Source organism: Pinus tabuliformis, chromosome 6 (genome assembly GCF_031772625.1).
Source record: "Pinus tabuliformis cultivar Carrire ecotype Pingquan chromosome 6, CPIR1, whole genome shotgun sequence".
In the NCBI taxonomy this organism is placed as follows: domain Eukaryota; kingdom Viridiplantae; phylum Streptophyta; class Pinopsida; order Pinales; family Pinaceae; genus Pinus; species Pinus tabuliformis.
The window spans coordinates 622065273-622089422 of record NC_142292.1 but is presented as its reverse complement, the minus strand read 5'-3'; positions in this window follow the sequence as shown (position 1 = coordinate 622089422).

Here is a 24150-nt window from a genome sequence, read left to right as displayed (position 1 = left end):
GCATAGAGATCCTATTGTCAAGGAATATCCTCCAGAAGTTAGTAGTAGCAGGGGAATCATCGGTATCACCCTCCAATACCTGCACATCAAAGGAGGCAAGCATCAAAGGAGGCCAATATAAAAAAAAATATTAGAAAAACATATGCAGCAAATACACAGCATAGGGACATCATTCTCCAACAAGCAGCATCATTAAGGCATATTACCCATGGGTATGTCATCTCACTTAAGCTCTCTCATTAGCATAATATGATAAAAAAATTGGATTGTGCAAGAGTTGGTTTTATAAGAAAAGGTGGTCAGTTAAGTTAGCCACCTTCAGCCAATCGACAAGGAGAATACAGTTAGATCACTACACACATGGCAGCAGTCAAATCAGAAGAAAAAGGAGATGAGGCCAAAAATGGTTAAGTTACGGATGACTGAAGTGGGAGATGATTATGAGGTAAGGAGGAATGATGAAGTGGTAGTGGGACCAACGGTCAAAAAGTGGTTGCTCGTACACCGGTAGCCAGCACACCATCCCACACAATCACCCATATGAGGAAATAAAACATTGATTCCCATGAAAATGAGGCATTCAAAATATCGAGGATTCATTGAAGCAAGGTTTCTCTTGACTCTTGAAGCAGTGTCTATAGGAAAGACAGTGAGCATTTTTTAGTGCAGGAGCACCTATAGGATCCTACAGAAAACCTACGGGATCATAGAGGAGAACCTACAGGATAGAGCTAAAATGTCTGAGTTTTACCTACACAACTTGGCCTTAACAGATCTGAATGTGTGGGTCCCAAATTCAAAATTAGGGGACTTTCAATTGATGGATTTGGCATCATGGATAAATCATGAGGAGGCAAGAGCTACAGAGATGAAGAAATTAATGGAAATAGAAGAGACAGAAGCCCTCATGATAAGAGCTCAGCAATCAAATCCAATGGTTGTCATCAACACCCACAACCTTATTGCAAATGACCCTAAGCTTGCACCTAGGTACCTTGCTGCCTAAGAGAAAGTAGTCACACACTTTGAAGGCATGTTCAAGTTGTTAGGGCATGACAACATGCAAGTTTTCAAAAAGAGATTAAACACTTTTCCCTTCGGCCTGAAAATCAGAGAGTACCATTCTCCCCAGAGAATGAGAGAGGCAATAAACAAAACACCCATGTACAAGAAAGCTCTACAACAACTCAAAGTCAATTGGACTAGCTTGAGACTCAATCCACCACTGCTCTTAGGAATGTTGGAAGGAAGGAAGGAAGGGAAAGAAATAAAGCAGTAGGAAGAGATAGAGAGAAGGCGGGATTCTATTCACAGGAAGAGGAAACTACAGCAGAAGCATGGGATGTTTGGGAAGCCACTAGAGCAATGACGGACATGGATATAGATTGAGTTTCTCAAAGGATGAGAAACACTTTCAGTAGGGGGCTGATGATGAGCCTCATCACTAGTAAACTATATGGACCTCAATATGCCTCCAAGCTTATTTAAGTCAACTCTTCTCATAATTCCTTACATATTTTGATTATATTTTGCTTAATGAGATGGGTAAAAGTGAGATAATATGTCTAGTGGACTAATGTCCATTGATTGCAAGTTTTTGAGATAAAATCATGCCAATTTTGGCTAATCAAGGGCAAAAACCTGAATGAGACAAGAAACAGATATTGTAGGAGATAGATCCTCCTCATTTAATCCTCACTCATTCAAATATTCCTCCATCAAATCACACTAGCTTGGAGTTGCAAGCAGTCAAGTCATGAAGATCAAAATGTAGTCGAGCCATTGAAAATTAAAGAGATAGTCCATCTTGAGTTTGGGATTTGAGCCTCCCTATATTTAAGGAAGTCGTTGGAGACTTCAGTTGTATAAATAAAGAGGCCTAGAGCCTCATTAGGATTCGAATTTTTGATGTAAAAGCACTAAGCATTTGAAAGTTCAAGACTTGTAGAAGACATTGTTATGTAATTTTTCTGATATGATAATGATAATGAGCATTTCCTTGATCCAATGCTGAGTTGACTCAAAGGGTTGAAGCTCTTGGGTTAGGGCCCAACCCTAGCAGCAAAGGCTCTTCTCCTTGTATTTGTATGCTTATTTGATTTCATATATTAATGGTTGAATTGTTTTTAACATTATTTCATTGCAAGTAGTTGTGGATTTGATTAGTTTGCTTACATTCATGCATTGCTTTAGAAGTAGATTAGGAAGATAAATGAATATCAAAAAGTTGATAGTAGGTAGCTTTGGCCTCACTCCTCCCCTTAGGGACCATGGTTTGAGGAAATAACTCCTATGCAGCCCCAAAAAGATAGAATTCTGATTTCTCATGGAATTTAGGGTTTTATGCTACTTAGACCAACATTTTATCAGTTTTCAAGAATATGATTTAATTGAATTTTTTGATATCTTTAGCCTTGTATTAGATCTCATAGTGTTTCACATTATTATGCAAGTGTCTCCATGCATGAACTAGGCAACTAGGTAATGAAATTATCTTTTCTTTAGTTGATTGAAAATCTTTCTTGCTTGACATGACTTATGGATAAATGCCAATGATTGATGTAGTGTAGGAGTTTCAACAGTGCAGAGAGATTTCATGACCAACAACCCCATCCTAACCTCATCCATCTATGATTATCACTTTTTCCACTAAGCCCCTCACCAAGTTCATCATTCTATACGAACACTTCTCAAAGTTTGTTGAGCAAATACAACCATCTCGCAAACTCGGTTTTGAGCTCTAAAGGAGTCATATCCACTCCCTTGCCTCATTTCTCCCACCATTCACCTTCCCTAAGCCCTACGCCACCTTCCAAATCAATCCTATTTCTCTCATCTGGATCCTTTAGGAGCATTAGGTCATCCTGTAGGAGGCATTAAGACATCCTGTAGGATGACCTGTAGTGGCATGTTTTGAGGCTGAATTGTGGAAAAAAAACCTAGGAAGATAGGGGAAGACCCCTACTTGCCTCCCAAGCCATCTGACCATTCACCATCATCACTAATCCACCTACCACATCACCAAGAGGATTTAGCATCCATAATTTTCACAGAAAAAAAGGGACAAAAAGGAAAAAAGAGTTATTGTGTTCATTTACATGCATAGCAGTAGAGTGCTTGGTTATTTCAGCTTGCATTCCTAGGGAAATAGGATTACACAAATGTTAACTTAGCATTATTTTAAAGAAAATCCTCTTAGAAATTAGTTAGATGAGCGGTGTGTTTAATCATTTGATCTCATTTTTTCCTTACTATAGTAGACAAGATTTCAATTAGTATAAATTTCCCTTTTCCTCATTGGTAATCAAGCTTCTTATGAACCAATAGAAGGTTGGTTTGAGAAACCATAGTGGTATATTTCCAGCTTAGTAGTGACAAAGAGTAGACCCATCGCATATTCTTGTGTATACAGAACTGTCACCTCCAAGTTTGTACGAACCCCGGGTTGATAAAGTAAAGTTGGTAGCCCCAAGAGTTGCAACATTATTACTGCAATACTCGTGCTCATCACCATTACAACCATCCTTTTCCTTCACTACCATATAGAATAACATTAGTTTCTTTATCACAATTTTAGCACAAATATAACAATGATTTATATGCAAGTGTGAACTAGATATATGATGCATGGAATATTGAGTTATGATTTGGTAGGGTAGTTTCATGTTTACAAGTGGATTTGGTAGCTAGATGGTTGATTTCAAAATAGTATAGTTTACTTTCCGCAAGTAGTGTAGCTCTTGTTTTCTTTCATGAATTAATTTAGTAGCATTTACAAGTTAATAACATCTAGAAGTTGAGGTTTAAAAATCATTTTCCTTTTTTTCATTAGTGCTAGCTTATGAATTGCACCTTCAATAGTGAATTTCTTTCTAATTCAGTAGAGAGAATGGTCTTGCAACACTATTGATCAATTTCCTTGTTGAGGGTGGCATGAGTAGAATACCGAATTTTACCAATGGATGCTTGAATTTCTCACTATACCACTATAATAACCAAGTTTTAACATCCACCTCCTTTGGTAAAATTTGGTTAAAGAAAACATAAGTAAACTTCCAAACTTCCTACAAGTAAGCACAAGATATGAATAGGTGGCTGGCATTCTCTTCCTCTTGTAAAAAAAATAAACATCTTGATGGACTTGTAAGATAGAATAGCTTTAGTTTCATTACCACAGACTTAGCACAAATAGAACATTGATTTATATGCAAGTGTGAACTAGATAGATGATGCATGAAATCTTGAGTTATGATTTTCTAGGGTAGTTTCTTGTTTACACATGGATTTGGTAGCTAGGTGGTTGATTGCAAAATAGTATAGTTTACTTTTCACAAGTAGTGTAGCTCTTGTTTTATTTCATGAATCAATTCAATAGCAGTTACAAGTTAATAGCATCTACAAGTTGAGGTTTAAAAAACATTTTCATTTTTTTCATTAGAGCTAGCTTTTGAATTTCACTTTCTATGGTCATTTTCCTTCCAATTCAGTAGAAATAATGGTCTTGGATCACTATTGATCAAATGTCCTAGTTGAGGGTGGCATGGGAAGAATCTCATCTGTTTTGGATATAGCACTATCACCTTAAAGTTTGTATGAACCCTGGGTTGATAAATAGAATTGAGGAGCCCTTGGGAGTTGCACTACTCTTGGTGCAATACTAGGGAACACCACTTTTTTGCATCGTTGTCAAGGAGGTGTCTAGGTAGATGTTATTTATGCTTAAACGTTGTTTTTCTTTTTTTCCTGTTTTGCATTCACTTTTGAAAAATCATATAAAAGAAGAAGAAAAAATTATTTCATGCCTCGTAGGAATATAGATACTCAAGGATAATTCTTACCAATCACCACCACACCCTCAAATAGTCAACCTTCACTCTTCTTCAGTGACAGCCAGCTTCCCTCTCTGACTATGGGGGAGTTAGAAGACCCTTTAGGTGAACAACTTGAGATCGTTGAAGAATCAATCGGGGAGGAGAAGAACCCACTTCCCCTACCCAAACCATGGATGAAAACAATAATAATGATGTTTTCCCTATCAGAGAGACTAATGGCAAAGCTAGAATGAATAATATAAGCCCTACTTCCCTTCCACACTTCCATGGTTTAACATCTGCAGACCTTGATACTTTCATGTTTGAATTTTTTGTTATCTGTAGAACCTATGATTATGCCTCTAATGATAAGAAGCTGAATTTATTTCCATCAACCCTTAAGGATGCAACTTTGCATTGGTGTATGGGTATGCCTAGGGATAACATCACTACCTAGGCTCAAATTCAACAAGCCTTTAATAACAAGTACGGGGACTATTGCATGTCCAAATAAACCAAAGAATAAATATTTAGAATGTCTCTTAGACCTGATGAATCCCTAGAAGACTATGAGGAGAGATTTCAACTCAGTTATAGAAGGGTCGGGTGCACCCTTGATCCTAAATCACTCAGGCTAGTTCTTCTCCGAGGGGTTAATGAGGACATGTTGGAAACCATCAACATGATGTCTCAGAGAGAAATCTATCAGTTATCCTATGTTGACATCAAAGCAGTTTTCAAAAACCACTCTAGGGCTGCTAGGAAGAAGGATAGGGATAGTCAAGCCTTGGTCAATTCCTCTCCTTCGACAACATCCATCAAGAATGAGATTGAGAACATGTTGGAGAAATTTATAAGTGAAATTTTGCATACCTTCGCCTTGGAAATGGATACCATGCATATCAAGAGGAGACAAGAGGAAGTAGATAGGTCCCTAGCTATTTTCTTCCCTAAATGTGGTAGAAGGCACCCCAGAAATGAATGCCCATTAAACGTCATAGAGGTCTTCTCAGTCTGCAAGGAAAACCATGCCAGAGAAAAATGTCCTTATTTTCCTATCTTAAAAGTTATATACCAAGGGGTAGAAAGTGGGGCTGAGGAACTATGATTTATAAATCAAAGGAGGCCCCAAGGAACTCATCCATACCAACATGGCATGCAAGGTGCATCTAAATATTATTACCATCCCAACCAGAATGCACCCTTTCCACCCTGGTAATCTTCCACTCATCCATCATGGTCCACACCTCCTTCTTGGCCTTATGCTCCTCAATATCCTACCCAACCTATTAATCAACTATTTCAGCCATATTATTCTTAACATCCTCATTGGAATAACCCATCACAAGGGTGGACGCTTCAACTGAACCAACCTCCTACTTTACTGCCTGTGCCTCCATCTCAATCACAACTCACTCATCCTACTCCATCCAAGAAACCTTAGATGCTTGATCAACCCAATCCAAACCCAAATAACAAGCAAGTACAATCAGTCCATAGTCGAGAGACATCTTACCCTACCTATGCTATGGAGATTCAAGAAATCAACCTCGTGTCTGGAAGAGTGCTTCTAGATAACCAACCTCCATATCCACCTGAACTTGAAGAGAAAAAGGAAGAGAGTATCCCTCAAGTAAATCCACCTCCTTGTTCTGAAATATTGATCCATCCTAACCAGCACATCCCAGAAGAGACCGAACTTCCAGGAGAATTGAATAATATCTATGTTAAAATACCCCTTCTCCAAGCTATGAAGGATGTTCCCATCTACAATAATATTATCAAAGAGAAATGTTTCAAACACCTGGGAGGAGAAAAAGAGACACCCCCACCATTAATGTTATTGGTCAATTATCTGATTTGATGTGCACATTGATGGCATAATTTTCCCTCATACCATCACTGATCTGGGGGGTTGCCATCAATGTGATGACTAAAGAAACCATGCTAAAAATAAACCTCCAAGGATCCTTGAGAAATATCACTAAAGTGCTGCAACTTGTAGATAGATCCATAGTGGCTCTTGAGGGAGTTGTTGAGGATGTGATGTTCTCTATTGACTCTTGGGAGTATCCTACTGACTTCCTGGTTCTCCAGCCCAAAACAAAATTTAATTGTTATCTTCTCAGCTTGGGAAGGCCATGGTTAGCCACTGTTGATGCTTACATTAGTTGCAGGGCTCGGAACATGACCATTAAAAATGGGCATTTGTACAAACAGCTGGCATTGTACCCGCTTACTCGGCCATCCATTGAGCGTGACTTACCAATATGACTAGAAGAGGAGGAGGAAGATGAAGTCTATCATACAACATCCCATCCAATTTTTACCCTATATTCCATTATAGGAGGGCAAAAAACAACTTTCAAAGCCCTACAAGTTGGCCATTATCGACCCACTCTGCATCAAGATGTAAGAAGGCATACTAGCCAATGTGATTAGGGCCAGAGGATGGGAAAAACAACACCGAGGGATGAAATTCCCCTACAACCTCAGGTGGCCTTTGATCCATTTGACAAGTGGGTTATCAATTTCATTGGGCCAATTGATCTGCCATCGGGGCAGAAAAATTAGATCATTGTGTGCATTGATTACTTGAAAAAGTGGGCTAAGACAAAGGTTGTCAAGGCAAAAAGAGAGGAAAAAGTGGTTGAGTTCTTAAGGGAAATATATTCTACAAATTTGGGTACCCCAGATAGATAGTCACTAATCAGGGAGCTCACTTCACATCACATCTAATCGAGAATATTTTAAGGAAGCATCATATCAAACAAAAAACATCTACTTCCTATCACCCTCAGGAAAATTAGCAAGTAGAGGTTACAAATAAGGCATTGGAGAGAAGCCTCACCAAGGTTGTGAGAATTAGCAGGAGATATTGGGCAGATAGATTAGTGGAGGCTACTTGGGCCTATAACACCACTTGGAAGACAACTACTGCGTTCACTCCATAGGATCTGGTTTATGGAAAGAAATCTTTTCTTTCTATTGAGTTTGAGTATAATACTTTGAGAATGGCAGCCCAGTTAGACTTAGATGTCACCAAAGCACAGCAAGAGAGGTTGCTTCAATTGAATGGCTCGAATGAGTTCATAATGCAGGCCCTCCTACACACTGAAGTTATAAAATTGCAAAGGAAGGTTTGGCATCATATGAATATCAAGGAAACGGTTTTTGAAGAAGGGGATTGGGCACTACTATATGAATCTAGGTATAAGGATTCGAAAGGAAAACTGCTGACAAGATGGTTAGGCCTATACCTTATAGAGAAATTTCATTACAATGGAGGTGTTCAAATCAAGAGCATTGATGAGGAAAGGACTCCCTTTCTTATCAATGGCTACAGGTTGAAGGTATACAGAAAACCTATGTCTAAGGAATAATTCATCAGTACAATTAGCAGAGAAGTCAATTTGATTGAAGTGTCATATCTTCCAGTCCACAACATTTATAGATACTTTTTTGAGAAAATAAAAATAAATAAAATGCATGGATGAAAACCTTTATGATGCATCTGAGGCTAACTCTTGGGTGGAAAACCTCTCTTAGGCAGCCTAAGAGAAAAAAAAAATATATATAGAAATAATGAAGATACCTGAGTGAAAACATCTCTTGAGGCACCTAAGGCATGCATATAGATTTAAAACCTCCTCTGAGGTAGCATGTGTGTCTTCAAAAAAAAAACACAGGAAATGGATCTACAACATGTATGGCAATTTTTTTTCATTTTCCAAGATTGAAGACAATGGAAAATTCCATGGCTACAGGGAAAAATTATCAAAATTCTCCTCAGTTCTCCCTCCATCCACTTCAGATCCATCATCCACACTCATGTGATCACCCTCTCAACCATCCCATTATGAAAAAATTCAAGTTTCACCCCATCTCTGGATTGCTATAGGAAGGACCCGTAATTGCTGAAGGAAGGTCATGTAATGCTATAGGAGGGCTCTCAAAAGCTACACAAGGGAGATATGAAGGAAAGGAGAGCCCAACATGACCTTGCAAAGGATTGATAAGGTTCTCCCACCATGTTCCACCATTTATCCATCACTCATCTATCCTAGTTCATAAAAAGATATTTTTCCCTAAAATCCCTCCACTCTGCCTTACCCCTGTTAAAAAATTCTTGAGAAACCCACATAGCACATCCTCTTAATTTCCACAAATCTACACCACTCTCTCAAAGTCCTAAAATTTTCCTCAAGAACTCTTACACCCTCTCTCATTACCCCCATGCAGCTTGAATATCATAGAGGAAAATAAAAGGAGTGCTACAGGAAGAGAACCTCCTCTTGTAGTAGGTTGTGCACACATCACAAAAGGAAATTATATTGTTTTTTCTCATTAGTAGGGGGTGATGAAAAATTATGGGGTTACACTGCAGTAGTGACATCACTCCCAACAACACTCACCACCAACAGTAGAATCTTGGACATCAATAAGGTACCTGCACACACAGTAACCATACCAATCAAATATCAGGAGGAGAAATGAAGAAACACATAGGAAAGAAACACATCAATTCAAATTGCTTGATGGCAATAATGAGGTCCATCTCCAATATTCATATCCTCAAATTATTTCAATCATGAGGTAGGCACAGGTATGGAAAACTATCCTACCCTCCCTATGTGTAAATAATGAAAATGTATACATGTCTAGATGAGATGTTTTAATAAGCTAGATGTGGCTAGTTAAGTTTGGCACCCTCAGCTAGTAAACTAAAATTGATTGTAAGCAATCATGCAAAGTGGAGGTGTCACATCAGTTGAGTTTGGATCATACAGAGTGGGTGGTGATTACGAGGAATGAGGGAATAATTACTCCAAGTGGGGACAACGTTCCAAAAGAGGAAACCTCATGTGACTGTCAAGTCATCACCGTGCTCCAAGCCTAAGCTTAAAATGGCATATTATGTATTGGGGATCAATTTATTTTGCATAAACACTCATTTCAAAAATATTTAATGAAAGAACAAGCTCAGGGTACCATCGGGGAGTTTCAAACCTTGTTATATCATTTCTATAGGAGGGAGTTACAAGCAAGCCTACAATTGTTATAAGAAGGCCAAGAGACTGCTCCAGGAAGACTAAAACATTGAAGGAACGCTACAAATGGTCAAATCGATCTTCAATTTATTACCTTCGTCCTAGACCATGTGATAGAAAGTAAGTGCACCATGTCCTTCATCCATCCATAAATTGTATGCAAGGTGCACTTCAAATTCTATAGGAAGTAGCAATCAAATTATGAAACTAAAATATCTTTTCGAGTTGTAGATTAGAGGGAATGTAGGGAATTATCATCAATCGTGGATTCTAACTCACTGTTTCCGTTGAATTATAAAACAAATCTATTATAGGAAGTATCTATCCTTCACTTAGCTAAAAACATAGAGAAGATATGGGGGGAGGATTTAATAGAAGGGAACCCTCAGATACCAAAAGAATCCATCTACACCCTCATGTGGTAGAAACTTTTAGAAGACACTGGTGGCTAGGATTATTTGAGTTATTGAAAGGATATGATGATGACATTTTCTTTGAATTTTCCATGGCCTTGAACTCACAAACAAAAGACAATTCCACCATTGCGGTGAGGGGATTAGCTATTTCACTCAGCACTGAGCTAATAAGCAGAGTGACAACCCTACCCCTAGTGATCATATGGGGCAGAGAAGACATGACCACCAATGCCACTACCAAAAATAACTTCTTCACTGCCAATTAAAATTCTGTCGAGGACAAGAATGGAGTTAGGAGGGAAAGCTTACCTTATCCTTTGGATGAGGTGGCCTACCATATTCTAAAATACATCTCCTGTGAGGGGAGGTTTAGTGTGTTATATGCCTACCATTTTATATTACTTTATGAACTCATAATTCAAGAATAATTGCCCCTGGATCAAAGACTTAATGTTCCATACTTCCTCCTACAATCCATCAGGGACATGAGTCAAAAAATGAGAGAGGGAAAACACCAACACCTAGGTCGCCATGGCCTGATTAAACTGATAGTGGTGTATGCCTTAAATAAATCAAGAATCCCTGTCCTTTGGTCCAATATCATAGGAATGGATAGAGAGGCCTTCGTTGCCACACATAACCTCACACCAGGTGAGACCCAGCCTCTAGTGTTGGAGGAAAATATGAGAAAGTAGAACAAGAAGGGGAAAAGGCAAGAGAGGAGGAATCACTAGGTTTAGAAGAAGAGGAAGAACCAGAGGTAGATGTAGGAAAAGATAAATATGAATAGGAAGAAGGGGAGAAACAAGAAACATGAAGTCCTCATAAAACTATGGAGTCTAGAGAAATAGAGGTATCCCTAGATCAAGAAATTTTGTCTCAAGGACTCACTGAAAAGGAGTTTTCTACAACCTTATATAGCTCGAGCACCATAGTAAAACCTAAAAAGAAGTTACAAAGGAAATCTCCCCTATACTTTAAGACTAGGAAAAGAACCAAGATCAATCAAGGAATGCCTCAAATTCCCACCAAAGCCCCTATCACAATTGAAGATTCCCCAAGTAACAAAGAGGAGGTAAGACTCACTAAAAGAAAAATTAAAGTGGTCACCTCTCTAAGGAGGCCCACCACGAGGCAAACCTCCTTCAAACAACCCAAGACACCTACCACCCTCCAATAAGAAGAAAAGATCATGCTACAAGAAAAAGAAAGTGTTCTACAGGTAAAATAGATTGTGATACACGAAAAATATAATGTGTTACAGGAAGAATCGAGTGTGCTATAGGAGTAACAAAGGATGCTACAAGAGGAGCATAATGTTCAACAAGAGGGGAAAAATGTGACACAATAGCTACAGGAGGTAGGATCTTCCCCAAAAACATTTTAGGGGGACTTCTTAGAGCTCCAGGAGCCTAGTACACAACATAGCCTAAGCTCCTATTATAAATTCATTGAAGGAGGGATAATTATTCCCAAAAACATTGCGGTCCCACTTTTCTTTAAGCTAGAAGCAGAAAGAGGGATAACCCACAGCTAGATGCAAATTTCTAATTCTAAAAAGGTGGAAGATGTGGGCCTCATGGAGAAAAGAGTCCTTGAGATGGGAAAAGAATTGAGTGAGTTAATAGAGACATATTCTACAATGAGGGGGAAACTACAGGGAGAAAATAGGTGGTTGAGGGAGAAGTTGCAGGAGAAGGAAACTCAACTAGTCACAATGGCAAGTCTCTCCATGAAGGCATTACAGTGAAGAAAACCATACAAGTGTTATGTACTCTTTCTCAAAGGGCAGTGGATGCAATTCCAAATCAAGACCTTAGCACAACATGGATCTATGTCATTTCAAGATTACAAAAAAATCATTGAATTTCGCAACGAGGTTAGCATAGAAGATGGAGAAAAATTAGTTTATTTCTACATTCATAACCTAGCCTTGACTTATATGAATATTTGGGATCCCAATATAAAATTGGGGCTACACAACTGATGGCCCTAGCAGCCTGGATGACTCATGAGGAGGCAAGAGTTGAGGAAGTAAAGAGAGTCATGGCAAAGGAAGAAAAGAAAACACTTTATATTGGGGCAGAGCTAGTTAGCTCAATGGTTTTCATTAGCAATCATAGCATCACCTCTAATCATGTTGACCTAGCACCCACATACCTTGCCACCCAGGAACAAACCATTTCACATTTTTAAGACACACTTAGGTTGTTAGGGACAGAAAGCCAACAAGACTGCTAGAGGAGATAGAATGCCTTACCCTAGTGTCTCCAAATAAACGAGTATCACTCTCTTGAAAAGCTAAGGAATGCATTGGAAAGGAAAACTCTGTAGAAAAGAAGAATTCAAAGATTAAAATTAAATTGAATTGGAGTCAAGCTTATTCCACCCTTGCTACTAGGCCTACAGGAAGGAAGAAATGACACAGAGGAGACGAAGCAGTGGACAGAGATAGAAAAGGATATAGGCTTCTACCCTCAAGAAGGCACACCATCTGAGGAGCCTTGGGATGTTAGGGAGGCCACCAGGTCCATGAAGGACATGGACGTACATGACTGAGCTGCTCAGAGGATCAGCAAGAATTTTAGTAGGAGGGTGATGATGAGGCTCATCAATAGGTACATCATAAGGGTTATAATTCCATCCTCCACCTTTAGAACTATCTCTTTCTCACATTTATTTACAATTTTTTATTTATTATGCTTAATGAGAGGGGTAAAAGATGTTTTTCTATGTCATGTGGCCTAATATGGTTTAAATGCAGGAAATGGAGAACTTTTGAGATGATTTGAATGCAAGAGCTTGCAGTAGACAACAAGAAGAGATTCTATGAGGTTTTCCACATCCTTGACTCCCTCAATCAATAAAAATCACTACACTCTCTCTCGTCAGCTCAAGTTCATTGGCATCCAAGCAAGACAAGGTCATTGGCATCCAAGAAAGTGCAGTTAAAGAAGATCTAGATCCACCCTTATCGAGTTTTGGGAGACAAACATTCCTATTTTCTAGGGATCCACTAGTAGCTACCCTCTTGGATAAATAAACATGCCAAAGAGCTCTTTAGGATTCACACTTTGTTTTCAGTTAAGAAGCTATTGAGATCAAGCTGTGGATTCACACTTTGTTATTTTTGACTCTTTATGTGGTGTATTTGACATTGATGCAATTATAATGAGAGGTTTCTTATTGATCCATCACTGAGTTAGTTATAGAGGGTTGAGTCTCTTGGGTTTGGGCCTAACCCTAGCGGCTTAGGTCCCTCTTATGTATTGGTATTTATTTTTATCTTAGAATGTTGATTATATTTCTTCATTTCATTAGAACATATCCCCTCAAAAATATTGTGATTACAACCTCTATCTCATCTCTCTCGTGGGAGCATGAATCGAAGAATCTACAATCACAACCCAATTATGTTATGTTTATGATTTTTTGGAAGAAGTTCTATGTTAGTCATCCTGTTTTTCATGTGTTTGTTGTAGATTAGAAATTTATTTGTGACTAGATCAGATCTTTTGGCATAGATTAGATGGTATTTAAATTCAACACATATTTTCCACCATTGGTTATTTTATTTTTTCAATGATAAAAGAGTATGTGCATGTGATGTTGCAAGTTTGTTTGGATCTGTAGGAAAGGGGCCTTTCACCATCTCCATCCATGACTTCTTCACCCTCTTTTATGAATCCAAAAATTCTATTCTTGAGCTCATTCCCTTAGGCCACCATCAGAAGCCCTCTTAGTCCAAAATGAGCCTTTCTAATGTCTTGAGCTTGGCTAGGGGTGTTGACCACCTTTCATCCATCGACCACAACCTCCATCCACCTTGTCATCCCTTGATTTCATCATTCCTACCTCCCAAACCTTCTTGACAGCCTTCCTGTGTCATTATAGGCCTTCTTCTAGTATTACAGGGCGCGTGTAGCAGCTTACTGTAGCATGTCTGTAGTAGCCTGTTTTACCCCCTGTTTTAACCTGTGAAGAAATTTTGACTTGTTTTAGGAGTAGATTGACCCCAAAATTGGACTCCATGATCAAGGGAAGCACCTAGGCCATCAACCATCCTTTTACTTCACTACAAGACAAAATACCAGTAGTTTCTTTATCACAGGTTTAGCAAAAATAGAACATTGATTTATATGCATATGCAAACTAGATAGATGATGCATGAAATATTTAGCTATGATTTGGTAGGGAAGTTTCCTATTTCCAAGTGGATTTGGTAGCTAGATGGTTGATTGAAAAATAGTATAGTTTGCTTTCTGCAAGTAGTGTAGCTCTTGTTTTCTTTCATGCATTGATTTAGTATCATTTACTAGTTGAGGTTTAGAAAGAAATTTCCATTTTTCCATTAGTGATAGCTTCTGAATTACACCTTCAGTAGTCAATTTCTTTCTAATATAGTATAAATAATGGTCTTGGAGCAGTCTTGATCAAATGTCCTAGTTGAGGGTGGCATGAGTAGAATCCCATCTATTGTGTATATAGTACTGTCACCATGAAGTTTCTATGAACCTCGAGTTGATAAATAGAGTTGAGAAGTCATTGGGAGTTGTAGCACTCTTGGTGCAATACCAAGGCTCCCCATGCCCCATGAGGCTCCATCAATACAACACAACAAAGGATGGAGGGACGATTGAAATAATAATATCAATTCTACCTTTCATTATGGTTTTTTCATTTTAAAGGGCCAACAACTTCCTGGATATGTAGTTTTTGTTAGAATAAGTTCTGACTCATTATAATGTTGCCCTACATTTTCATCCAAAAGATGCACTACCAAAAGTTTCCTGCACATTGGACATAATTTGTTCTTATACATGTACGACGATTAGCTTCTACCTTGTAACACCCTAAAACTCCTCTTCTTCCATAAATTCCAGAAGAAGAAATTCATAGGTAAATGCCACGATTACAATACCCACGGATGCTTGAATTTCTCACTATACCAGTATAATAACCAAGTTTTAACATTCACTACCTTTGGTAAAATTTGGTTAAATAAAACATAAGTAAAATTACAAACTTCCTACAAGTGAGCACAAGATATGAATATGTGGGTAGCATTCTCTTCCTCCTATAAACAAAATGAACATCTTGATGTACTTTCAAATCCATTTCTTTGCAGTCGATCCAAAGTTAACACACAACCCCATGTGGTCAACCACAGGAAAGTGAACACTTTAGGCCTTCCTTCTAAATTCCATACAATTTTCCATATTTGACTTTCCCCTTGAACACGTAGATCAATAAATGTCAAGTACACTTCATTTAGAGAGAAGGTGCCAGATTTTCCCTTTCCCTGACTCAAAATATCTCATTTATCTGAGTTTTGTATTCTTATACCTTGAATTTATTGCTAGAAATCTTCCCACACCAAGAGAATGTTGTAATTTGATCATTCTTTTTTTATTTTACACTGTCACCACACATGGACAGAGGGTTTTGTGCTCCAATAGTCAACTACTTTAAAATGAATCACCTGAAGGTTGAGTCCACTCTTTCATCTCATGAAGATTACTATCATTTGCTAGGGGAGGGTTTTGTTGCCATGAATCTTCCCAAAAAGAGGTAGTTTTAGCATCATGTATTTCCTATAAGGCAAGTTTTTTAACCTTGGGCATTACCTCATAAGGCCAACTCCAAATTCTAGAGCCTTTGATTGTGACATCCATGTTTAGCCTTTCCACCTAAGAATTGGTTGACATATACTTCCTGTTCCCCACCCTCTTCCAAACTGTTGAACCACCCTGGGCCCATGACCACCACAAATTCATTACGTAGGATTTTCTAATGAAATAGGCATCCCTTAGTCCCAAAACTCCATGCAAATTTCGTAGTGTCAGTCTACCCCAACCTATCAAGACCCATTTATTTTTTGTGACCGAACCCTTCCATATAAAGTTCGACCAAATCCCTCTGAGATAATGGCATACATTGCATTGGATGGGAATTAGTGGTAATTGATAATTCGGAAGCATCTAGAGAAATGCTTTCATCAAGACAAGCCTACTAGGAAGACTCGGGATCTGAAACACCCAATTTCTCATTCGACAACACATTTTCTCCAATAAATATGCCAATGTGAAAGCCTTTCGATAGTTACAAACTAATACAAACCCTAGACACTTTGTTGGTAGCGTACCCCTGGTATAATCCAAAGTGTGAGAAAGCCTTTATTGTATCAGTTCCGGGCAATTGAAAAATAGCATATGTGTTTTCTCTTTATTCCCCATAGTTCCAGAGCCTAGCATAAAAATGTTGAAGAGTTTCTTCATCCTAGAAACCTCTATCCTGAGTAGGGAGACCAAATAATATAACATCATCCACAAACTAAAGATGTGTGATAGGAAATTCCTTCCCATAAAAATGAAGTCCGTAAATTTAATTTGACTCTCCAACTTTTTGAAACATTCTTCTGAGGCCTTCCATAACTAAAATGAAGAGAAAATGCGACAAAGGATCACCTTATCTAATACCTATGGATCGATGAATGGTATGAGAAGGTAATATGTTGACCAAAATTTAAAAAAGGGTTGTGGAGATAAGGGAACCAACCCATTCCAGCCAAGGCTCTACAAATCCAAACTCTTGTAGGACTTTAAATAGAAAGGATCATCTAATTTTTTCATAAGCTTTAGAAAAATCCAATTTGAAAAACATAACTTGGCATTTGGTCCGCTTGAGTGAGTGGATGATTTCCTGAACCATAATTATTTCGTCTACAATATTCCTTCCCTCAAATAACTCCGCTTGCTCTAGGGATATCAGAGTCAAGAGAAATGGTTTCAATCTTTTCACAATCACATTAGTTATAATCTTATAGATCACATTAGTTATAATCTTATAAATCACATTGCATAATGCAATTGGTCTTTATCCATCTAGACTCTCATTTTTCCTTGGCTTTGGTATTAACAAAATAAAAGTTGAATTTAGGGCAGGGAGTATGTGTCGTGCCTGTCTCGATTCTTCTACCACCTCATGAATATCTTTGGTAAGGAAATGCCAACATTCCTGATAAAAGTATGTGGTGAATCCATCTGGAAACAGTGCCTTATTTCTTGGCATATTCTTAACCCCTTCCTCCACTTTGGATAAAGATATGAGTCACATTGGTGCACTATTTTTTTCCTTGTTGATTATTTTTGGGATGTTGTTGATAACTGTAAGAGTTGAGCCCACAAATGATAGTACTGGTCTAGTCTTAAACCAGAGATCAGCAAAATATTTTACCAATTCTCTTTCTATTTCATATTGTGCCAAGTTTCGTGCACCACCTTTATCAATAATGGAGAAAATTATGTCATGAGGACAATGTTGAATTGTCACATTGTGAAAGAATTTAGTATTACAATCACCTTCCTTCAACAATGGAATTCTAGACTTTTTCTTCCATAGAATCTCCTCCTACTTCTTTATATCTTCCATTTTTTCTAGGACATCAGCCTCCTCAATTGTTAACTCAGTGGATCTACCCTCCCAAATGATCATTTTTTGGATTGATGACATACTATTTTCCATCTCCCTCTTATCCTTGAAGGTATTTCTGAACACTTATTCCAATTTTTGAAATTATATTTCAACTTATTTACCTTCAGTTGGAACATTCTCATCTTACTATTACCCTCTACAGTGATGTCATCCCACCAAGTCCTAAGAAGATCTACAAAATATTATCATTGAAACCAAAAGCATTCAAAATTAAAGGGTCTATTTGATGGAGGTTCCTTAAGATCTATTTCAAGTCTAACTTCCCACTCGTTTGAGCCCATACATGGTAATCTAGCGACTTCAATATATAAAATTTTTTGTATAAGGTTCTATAATACCAAGAACCTGTCTAAACTATAATATATATGGTTTCCCTCCCCTACGATTATTCAAAGTATAACAACTAGTATTTGTAGGAATATCAACCAGGGAGAGAGAGCTTCAAAAAATTCATCAAAAACCACCAACATGGGATCTAATCTACTTGTACCAACCCTTTTCACCTAGGTCGATCGAATGATATTAAAATCTCCTCCAACAATCCAAAACACATTTCCAAGAAGTAGTTTTATATCCTTTAATTGCTTTAAGAAGAGTCTTTTATGAAGGGGGGTCAATGGAGTGTAGACCACTGTAAGGAATAATTTTTCTTTGGTTCCTACATAGCGAAAGCTACCCATTAGGATTCGATCATACGTAAACTATTGTTGAAAAAACACCATTCAAGGGTTCCACCAAACAGATATCCCACGTGCATTCTCCAAGGCCAATAAAAACATATGCTCACAACCTTTCCAACGAAAACTAATGATATTATGCAATCTATCGATGTGCAATTTCATTTCTTATAATATTATGATGGTCAGATTCTCCTTCCTAATATGATCCCTAAGGTAATGTTGTTCACCTCGACTATTTAGTCCTCTAATATTCCAGGATAGTATTTTCATTTATACTTGTGAAAAGACTTTACAAATCCTTCTCTGGGTTGGTTAAAGCCTGCTCTGAGATACTCTGAGTATTCCCCATATATTTTTGTGCTTCTCATTTTGGTTTAATGATCTTCTCCTTCTGCTCTTTGTGCAATTCTTTTGATAAAACTTCCTTGCCTTTTTCCTTAAATGCTTGGAAGGCTTGTGCTATTGGGTCTCCTAGGAAAGTTTGTTTTTTACTTCCAATGAAGGTAGACGTAGGAGTACCTTTCCTTCTCCTCATTTGTAATATCAACACGGTCATTCAAAGCACATTATTTTACCATAGTGACCAATGTTTTCTCTTCTTCCGAAATGTTAGAAATTCTACAGTCAAAGAGAGGAACCATTTCCTCAAACCCTAGTAAGGCAAGTAAATCTGGATATAGTTACATCTTTTTCCTTCTCACCCATTTTATGTTTCAAGGCCCCCTTAACCTAACTATGCTTTGTAGGAATAATATCCATTTCGGTCGTGTCGAATTCCTCATTGTCCTCCTGCATTGCCTCGAGCATAGAGAAGGAACTATTTTCCTGAGTTCCCCTTGTATTAAAAGAACTTTGATTCCTTTTTTTGCATCACCTGTTAGTAGCTCTTGTAAAACCATAATTCATCATTGAGCTAATTGGGGGTTGTTCCCTCTTCTTCAAAGGACACTCACAAAATAGGTGGCCATGTTCATGATAGAGTATACACTAGAATGGAATATGTTCATAGTCTAGGGGTTGCTTCCAAATTTCTCCTTGGTAATCTAGTTCTATAGATTCTGGTAGGGGTTGCGAGATGTTAATATAAACACACATTCTTGCATAGGACATATTTTTCCCACTTTTTGTTACCTTCGAAACCTCCACAAAATGTCCCAGAACCTAACCTATGCCTTCAAAGATCTTTGGTAACCAAAATTCAACTGGTAAGAAATATAATCTAACCCACATTGATGCACCCGTGAATTACTCTTTATCTAGGTTGAAACAGGCATCCTAGTGCCTAATGTAAAGTCCTACATTATTTAGAAGGTACGACCTTCCTTCAAAAATGTGCCCTTTATCATTCAGGTTTGAAATGATAATAGTGAAGAACCCTTTTGGTCCTATTCATAGATCTACCTCTCCCTTAGGCTGCTAGTTTTCTTGTATCCAGTGTTTGATTTATTTTTCTATCAGCGAGATTCCAATAAACTTACAAATGAATGCATGATCTCATGTCCTCTTTTTTTGAGTTTCCAATCTGTTCACAAGGATGGTGAACTTGGGGTTTTGTGAGTCTGGGTCTTTGGGTACGCATTTCCCTCACATCCCTTTTTACCACAAATCACCCATTACTAGAGTTTGTTGTAGTCTTGAGGGACCACCTCCTTCCTCCCCTCTATGTGACTCATCTTTTCCTTTACCGATAAGTATTTTTCGGAAGGAGGGGGAGGCCCCTCCACCTTGGAGGAAATTATGTAGGGACCCCTTCTGTTGAGATTGCAACAAGATGATGGAGCTTAGTGAAAAGAGTCGCCTTCACTAAGTGGGCCCGCAGGCAAATTATGGCGCAAGTTCTATTTTTGATCACAGTGTGGATGATCACAGTGTGGGTGACCACAGTGTGAGTGATCACAATGTGGGTGACCAAAATGTGGGTGACCAAAGTGTGGGTGACCAGAGTGTGGGTGATCAAAGTCTATTTTTAAACTGGCTGTCAAAAATAGAAAAGTCAAATATTATTGTCTCATAATAATATTTGGACTATAAACTTGATCTTATTCTCTTAGAGCACTTCAATTTGAGCTACAGATGTGGCCCATGCAGCTGTCAGAAGGAAGTACGCTTTTCTTATGAGTCAGTTGAGTTGTTGCATGCATGACTTCAGTTAGAACTCAATCAGTTGAGTTTGGTGGAGTTGATTGTGGAGTTGATGGAGTTGTGTTCAGTTTGACTTGGTTAAACTAGTTGTAGTTAGTCTAACTACAGATAGACTAATGATGAGTTGTTAAACTAATTATTAACTCATAATACAACTATAGAATACATCAGTTAACTCAGTTGCATGTCAGTGCATGTTCAGTTCAGCAGGGACAAGTGTTAGAGAATCAGATTGCTATCAGTTGTGACTATAGTTGTGCATCAGATCTTGCACAATCAAGGGATTGAGTATGCCAATGAGTTTGCTCATGTATTTGCCCAGTTTGTAGATTCTGCTCACGTCTTACACATTGTGACTGATTCTTTGGAGGTGAAATACGAGTTTGGTAGACCATTCTCATCCATTCTTGAAATGGTATTAAGCAGTGGAGGCAGGCAAGCAGTGGAATAGATTTGGAGATCAGATCTTAGTTGTATTGTGTGTAACAGGTGGAGCTGGTACTGGATTGCTTGTGATAAGCATTGTACTTTGTAATGTTACATGGTCTCAATCATTAATATACAGATAGTGTGGTGTTTTTAGCGAGATGCTTTCCCCGGGTTACATACTGTGTTAATGTGTGAATGCTCTTGATGTTTTATTGTTATTGATATTGCTATATTGATGATCAACGTAGAGGAGCTTATGTATTGTGTATGTATTCCGCAATAGTACATGATCAGGATAATCTCTGTTGAATATGTGTTAAATTATTCAAAATTTCTACATGGTATCGGAGCTGCTTGATTTGTAGAAGAGACTTTTACATGATATCAAGCGAGGATTGATCATCAGATCTACTATTCAGGAAGTGTTTACATTCTATTTCTTCAGGCAGAGTCTGTAATCGGGCCAGCTAGCCTCTGGATTCATCCTTCCTTTGGAAGGTGAGATATCTGGTGAATGCCCATACAGTCAATCTCTGTACGAGAAATATTGTGTTCTCACGAATCTTAGATTGGAAGCAGTTGAGTTTGAGCTGATGGAAATTGAATTTGCAGCAGTGTTGTTGAAATGTCTTTCAAAGGATTGCAAATGTTATTCCAAAGCAAGAGCGACCTGGCGTTCAAGGATAAACTCATAAACATTAAGTGTGAGAAGGGTGACAGTATTCCCAAGTATCTCACGAAGTTCACTCAGTGTCGAGATGAGCTAGGAAGTGTGGGGGTTACTGTCGATGATGAGGACTTGGTGAGCTTGGCTCTCCTTGGTCTTCCGAAGAGTTGGCATTCCTATCAAGACTCTGTCAATGGTCGAGAGAAATTGCCAGGATGGGAAAGACTATGGTCAGATCTTGTGCAGGAGGAGATCAGGCGGAGTACCAGGGACAGATCTTCGTCAAAGGGAGCTGATGAAGAGAATTGTGCTTTGGCTGCCAAAGCAAAGAAAGGGAAGAGTAAGAAAGCTTCTCAGTCTGGTGCAAAAGGCAAGAAGCAGGATATGTCCAAGGTGAAGTGTTTTCACTGTCACCAGCACAGACATTATGCCACTAATTGTCCGCAGAAGAAGAATAACAAACAGGCTGCTGGATCTTCAGCAGGAGAGGCTCTAGCCTCACAGTTTGAGCTTGATTTTTCATTGATCACATGCTTGGTTTCAAGTGTGATGGGATCAGTGTGGTTCTTGGACAGTGGTGCATCTTTTCACATGACGGGAGATAGAGATTTGCTCTGATCTGGAGGGCAAAGATCTTGGAGTGCACATCGAGATGGGCGATGATGGTAGATACAGTGCGACCGGTATCGGTACCATTTCCTTTGAGAGGGAGTCTGGTAAACCCTTCGTATTGAAGGAAGTCATGCATGTTCCAGGATTGACGAAGAATCTCATCTCAGTGGCGATGTTAGAAGACAAGGGGTATGATGTTGTTTTTAGCAAGGGAAAGGTTTTCCTGCGTAGCAAGACAACTGGTGAGACCCGGAAGATAGGGGTTCGAGTGAGGAACCTTTATCAGTTGCATGTAGATGGATGCGCAACAATGGCGGGCAAGGCAGAAGGATTGGTGAGCCGGGATGATGGCGAGTTGTGGCACAGGAGATTAGGTCACCTTCACCATGGAGCCTTGAAGATACTGCAGGAGATCACTACAGGGCTTCCTAAAGGCACACTTGCGCAGTCAGATCAGTGCAAGGGGTGTACTTTGGGGAAGTTTGTGAAAGCCACCTTTCACGAGAAGGATAGTTGCGCCACGACGATCCTTGAGAGAATTCACACAGACGTGTGTGGACCTTTCTCAGTTGCTTCGACAGCAAAACACAGGTATTATGTGATTTTTGTTGATGATTTCTCTCATAAGGTGCTGGATCTTCTTCATGCAGAAGAAGAGCGAGACATATTCAAAGTTCTGTGAATTCAAAGCACTGGTCGAGAAGGAATCAGGGAAGAAGGTGAAGGCTCTTAGGAGCAATAATGGTGGTGAATACATCTCGGACGAGTTCAAGGATTTCTGCAAGGCAGAAGGGATTCGTAGAGAGCTCATAGCTCCCCATATCCCATAGCAGAACGGGGTAGCAGAGCGGAAGAACAGAGCGATTGTGGGTGCTGCACGGGCAATGTTGCATGATCTGGGCCTACCCCTTCACTTGTGGGAGGAAGCATGCAATACAACAGTTTATGTGCAGAACCGTTGTCCTCATAGGATACTTGGCATGAGTAAACCTGAGGAGACTTATTCTGGTAAGAAGCCTAATCTTTCTCATTTGAGGATTTTTGGTGCTAACGTTTACATGCATGTGACGAAGGATGCTAGGAAGAAGTTGGAGCCGACCGCAAAGGTTGGGATATTTGTGGGGTACACTGATACGCCCCACAACTATTGTGTGTATTTTCCAGACAGTGGTAAAACTGTTGTGCGGCGGGATATAAAATTTCAGGAAGAGAAAGCCATGAAGTGTTCGCTTGAGAGGGAGCTACACTTGCATGTAGATGAGGAGCTATTAGTTCCTAAGGATGAGCTTCAGGACGTGGATCAGCCATAGGACGAGGTTCATGGAGTGGAAGAGACCACTCATGCAGCGCCAACCATCAGAGGGCGAAAGCGCTTGACAAAAGCTGAGCGACTGGCTCAAGATGCAGAGAAAGTTGTAGGACCACCTACAACCCAACGCAGGCAGAGACAGTCACCTGATCGGTACACTGGATACATGGCTCTGATGAGCAAGTGTGTTGTGACTGAGCCATCCTCTTTCGAGGAAGCTGTGGAGGATCCCGCATGGGTAGACGCCATGGTGGAAGAGTATGATTCTATTTTTAGAAATAGTGCATGGGAGATTGTTCCTAGACCGGAAGGGAAATCAGTGGTGGGTTCGAGATGGATCTACAAGGTCAAGCAGGCAGCTGACGGGAGTGTGGAGAAGTACAAGGCAAGATTTGTTGCCCGAGGCTTTTCACAGATAGAGGGGATCGATTATGAGGAGACCTTTGCACCTGTTGCAAGGTATTCTTCCATACGGACGATTCTTGCTCTCTCAGCACAGATGGGATGGCACATTCATCAGATGGATGTGAAGACTGCGT